Raw genomic sequence first — 5538 nt, 5'->3', positions numbered from 1 at the left:
TTGGAGAATTGGTAAATACCACCTCTGACTACCTGCTACCATCTATTCTCTGCCTCCCAAGTCCCAGCTGATCTGGAAGAAATGGGGATTTTGCAGTATCCTTCCCCTAGAGTGGTGAGGGAATGGAGATTTTGCAATATCATTCCTCTGCCACACCCACTATGCCACGCCCACAGAACCAGTTGTAAAAAAAATTTGAATTTCACCACTGAGTAAGATAGGATGATGAAGTCTTGGAAGCTAGAAGAAACAATCAGAAACAATCTCTCTGCCTTCTGGTAAATAGGAGCCATTTTATAAATGGGCACACCTGCATTTGTTTGCCTGACCACAGCCTACTCTCAAAACTCATAACTGGTCCACTGCTTGAAATACTGGGAAGAGTCAACCTAAGTCCTAGATTCGGTTGGAAGGTGCCAGAGAGGATGGGAAGCCAACTGCAGCGCCAGCGGCAGTCCCTGAGCTCTGGGCGAGTCCGTGGATCCTTTGGGGCCTTCACTCCAGACAATCCCTCAACTCACTTAGACTGCAGGCCTGTGTGACCCTCAGCTGAGGCCTTCCTTGCAACCCCACACCCGCCCAGTCCCCAGCCTCGCCTGGCTGACTAAGCCTGCCAGGCAGCGGGCCTAGCTAACTGAACCCCCTTGTCCCTTCAGTCCAGCTTACCTCCTGCTGCCTCGTCACCTGCCTGCTGCTCCCTGCTCCCTGCATCCATTGCATCGGAGAGCTGCTGATTCTGCCTGCTGGTAAGTGACCTGGTTTCTGTGTCTCTTTGTGCAGGCCATTCATTGGAGCAAGGTGGTCAGTGGGTGACTTCAACACACAAAAGGACAGTCATCTTCCTTTTCTATTATTTTGTGTGCTTGTTTCATCCTAATGCAGTGCATGCAATTAAAGTCTTCCTTTCTGTGTCTCTTTGTGCAGGCCATTCATTGGAGCAAGTGTGATCTGTGATATAGAAGACCGGTAAGGACGGTCATCTTCCTTCTGTAAGTAGCTGTCTTTATTGTTTTGTGTGCTTGTTTCATCCTAATGCAGTGCATGCAATGGAAAAGTTCATTTCTTTGTGCAAGTCATTCATTGGAGTCAGTGATATTGAAGACTGGCAAGGACAGTCATCTTCCTTCTGTAAGTAGCTCTTTTATTGTTTTGTGTACTTATTTTAATCTTATTTAAGTAGTAAGTACACAAAATAATAATTTTCCTTTTTTATATCTTTTTGTAGATCATCCATTGGGACAAAGAATTCAGTGAAATCATCTTGGCCACTCCCACCCGGTCACATGACTGCCAAGCCACTCCCACCCAGTCACATGGCTGGCAAGCCACTCCCACTTGGTCACATGGCTAGCAAGCCACTCCTACAAATTAGGCCACACCTACAGAAGAGGTTCTAAAAAATTTTGAAACCCACCACTGCTCCACCATGAAGAAACACTGTCACCATGTCTCCAACCTTCATATCTTACTTATTGCGGGGGATATGGAATGTTTCCATCTAATTCAAAAACCCTGGGTGGGCTACTTCTACAAGTAATCTGGATACAAACTGTGGGCCAGGCCACTTAGAACTTTATAGGTTAAAAATTGTTCACAGAAACCTCTTGAAGCCAGGTACCTTGTGACTATTGTGGCTTTCAGCCACCAGTTCATAGTTGTTGCATTTTACATGAACTGCAGTTTCCAAAGACTCTTCAGGGCACATTGAGGAACTATAGCTTAGTGCTTGTGAGTTAATCCAATTTAAAAAAACGGGTAAAATTCATGGCATGACAAAATCCACAGAAAACTCTGAATATTCATCCTTCTAAAATGTATACCAAATGGCTGTTTCTTATGCCAGGAAAACATCCACCATCACTGAAATAAATCATACAACAGGTAGGGATTCAGGACCAATGCATTTTCTAGCCAATAGCCCAAAGTGATAAGGTTGGCTATTAGTTTACCACTGACCTGCTCTTGTCCCTCCAAGAGAACTAATAGACATATATGTACTGTAACTTTCTGGTTTTTCCCCACTATTTAGTCAGAGTTGAGGAAATGTCTTGGATGAGAAGCGAAACATCTTCAAAGAAAAACCAGAAAGTCCAGTTGCCTCTTGAAAAAGCACTTTTCGGATTACCATGAGATGGATGACTGACAATCTCCATAGACATTTCCTGTAATGATACTTTAATGCTGGAAACCAAGACAAACAATGGCAGAGAAGAGCACATTCTTTGATGCCATGGAAGTATCAGCAAGGATTTCACTCTTGGCTTTGAGAACGATACAGATGCCCTGAGAAATGTCACAGAGGAAATCAGGGAAACAACATCTTCCAACTGCAGATGATATGGTACACACAAAAAAAGAATAAACTAAGACAGTGATGGCTAACCTTTTTGTCCTTGGGTGCCAAAATCGTGCGTGCCCACACCCATAATGCAATGCACATGCACACATGACTCCCACATCCCCCGACCTCCACACATGCACGTGACCCCCCCCGCACTCCCCCTCCTGCACATAAACCAGTGGTGAGTTGCAATTTATTTTACTACCGGTTCGTTCATGCATGCTTGTGTGTGTGCATGCACAGAATCATCCAGGTGGGTGGTCAGAGCCTCCTGACCCCGCCACTACTGGTTCACCCAATCCAGGGTAAACCAGCAGAAACCCACCTCTGATATGAAAGCACAAAGTCATTCTCAGCTCCTTTGGACGAAGATCCTCTACTCCCGAGTTGCTCATGACCTGCTGGGGGCTTAAAACCACAATTGGGGAACATCTCCCCATGAATCATTAGCCACGTTCAATGGAAATTTTAGGAACCATAGCTGTCATTTGGGGGAAAGTTGTGTTATATGTGTATTTAGAAGTATTCTAAGCAGGATGCATCAGATGGAAGCTAGAATGTTAGAACTACACATTCAGATCCCTGACCAGCAATCTGGGTAGGCTAGACATTTGAGTAGGCTGAGAAATCTATTTCTGTTTCTACTCAGTCTTTTATCAGAAGGCTATTAGGATGACCAAAAAAGCACATAGGATATCTCTGAATTGAACCAATTGAACTCTAAATTGTGCATTTAACAAGAAACATCTTGTACCATTTTACTTCATTTTCAGTCTTATTCATAAAACCGTCCTTGGTTATGCTGAATTTTTCAAGCACGCGTAGGCTTAGGACTGCTTAGACGATAAATGTAATTCAAACAAATTTACATTATTGATAACCTGAAGAAATAATTCTTATTTGTAATTCACAGCTCAAAAGGGGTTGTTTTGTTCAATGCTACAACAATTCATATTTAAGTGAAGTTATAAGCAAGGGGCTGGCACAAGAATTAATCCACATTTCCCATCTGTGTTTATTTCCCTCTTCATTGCTAAAGAACAACTGTTTTTCTTTTTTCTGGCGGGTTCATTAATCTTAAGTTTGATTTAAAGGATATTTACACTTTAATTACTAGACAAGAATAAAATTATTTTTCATCTGTGGCCTCATGAATAAATAAGTTGCTTTTTATTTAAATTCTGATAACTTAATAGGTTTGCATTTGCTTATTTTCATGCATGTGAGAGCAAATATAATTATTACTTCTGGGTTTTTAATAAATCCTAGGGTGTCCGTCCCACCCGCCTCTACAGAGCAATAATGCTCTCAACATAATCTTTAAAAAGATTTCTGTTTTAAGGAAATGCAGCAACAGTATCTCTCAGACTTTAAAACTGAGGCACCATTTTTCCTCCTCAATTAAACACTCCACCCATTTTACTCTTAATAATAAAGTTTATTTTAAAGCATTGTTCCCTTGCAAATATGGGTAGACCAAACTCTGTTGTCCCAAGAGCAGGTTGAAATCCAGTCACCCTTGAATGCTAGGATATCCAACATGATTCCTAACTCAAAAGGTAGGAAGCAAATCCTGGGGACCAGACAGGGGAATTCCGGAGTGGGTTCTAGCTGCTGCTACTGCCGGTTCGCTCAGGGATGAGCCGCCCACCCAAGCACTTGATATGTGCTGCAAGCGCATGCACAGTGCAACAAAAATTGCTCTGCGCATGTGCAGAAGGCAAAAACAAGAGTGCAGCACCTACGCCGCTGCCGAGAGAACCGAACTCGGCCAAACCGGTAGCAACCCACCTCTGGGGGACTTCTATGCTGGAGGAGACTGTTAGATTGAAGGCAGACTCCACCTCTCTCCTCCCACCCACCCCCACTCTCCGGTCTCTGCTCTCCAGCCAGTCATCTTTTTGTTTATCATATTGATGCATTAAGTATTGGAGCACATAACGCCACACATGTCACCATAAGGCATAAATCACAAGACTGTGTCTCACTGATTTTGGCCATGTCATGTGGGGGCATTTTATTGGAGAAACCAATTATGTCCAGAAGAATTAGTGGTAGGGTAGGTAGTGATAACCAGGCCACTAAAGAACCTACAGAGACTAAACACCATCAAATCTGACCCCAGCCAGAGCACAGAACATCTCAAAGCAATAGTGCAAGGTCTCTTTGCTGACAACCACCAACTTAATAACATGGAAATGAAGAAGAGGGTGAAGGACAGGGAGGAGCAAATGGCACAGCAAACCAATATGTAAGGCAACAACCCCCAACATTGGAGACTTGGCCTGGCAGGGAGAGTGGGGAAGCAGGTAGCATTAGTGGCTGACTGGTACGTACATACACACACACAGCTCAACTTGTGTGTGTGGCAGGCTGGCCCGCACAAGCATGTGTGCACAGATCAAGTTGAGCTCTGCATATGTGCACACACGTCAGCCTACCACTTATGCAAATTGAGTTGTGAGCATGTGCATGCTGGTCACCTACTCCCAGGGCCCAATTCCAAATAGACCACAGCCTGGTAGTGGGCGATTGCTCTGGGGTTGGGGACCCCTGATATAAGGGATATAATTTATTTTGTCACAATGACACATTTTTGCCATTTTATAGAAACCTCCAGATTCTGTGCATATCCATATCTAATAGCAACAATGCCAGGCTTTATATTGGTTGATATGAGTGGTTGGGTGATGGTCTAAGACACGGGTGTCAAACTCAATCATGTCATATGAAGTATAGTGACTTTTTTGCCTTTACGGAGTCAGGGTAGGCGTGGCCCACGGCCACCAGTTTGACAGGCCTAATTTAAGACATTAAAAATCTCTACCAAGGAAATGGCTATTGTAAAATTCCCCATATCATTGGTGAAGATTGATTAGGATACTGAGAATCTGGTTTTTCTTGAACCCAGTTTAAATAAGAAAAATTGATTCAAATTATTTTGATATCTGATTTCTTTCTCCTGACTAGGCACTGTTTAAGTTGGGTTCACACTGAACCAGTGATGGGAGGAACAATTGAGAGTAGATAGTCTCCATATGCTTTGATCAAAATAAATGTTTCTCATTGTCTACAATATTATTGTGGATAGTCAGATTGTCTTGTCTGTGGCTAGATAGTTTAGAAGACTTGACTTGATTTTTAAATGACACCTTGCTTGTTCTCTCATGACTCATTTGCATGGCTCTGAATATAAA

Source organism: Thamnophis elegans, chromosome 3, assembly GCF_009769535.1.
Source record: "Thamnophis elegans isolate rThaEle1 chromosome 3, rThaEle1.pri, whole genome shotgun sequence".
Lineage (NCBI taxonomy): Eukaryota > Metazoa > Chordata > Lepidosauria > Squamata > Colubridae > Thamnophis > Thamnophis elegans.
This window is presented reverse-complemented; position numbering follows the sequence as displayed.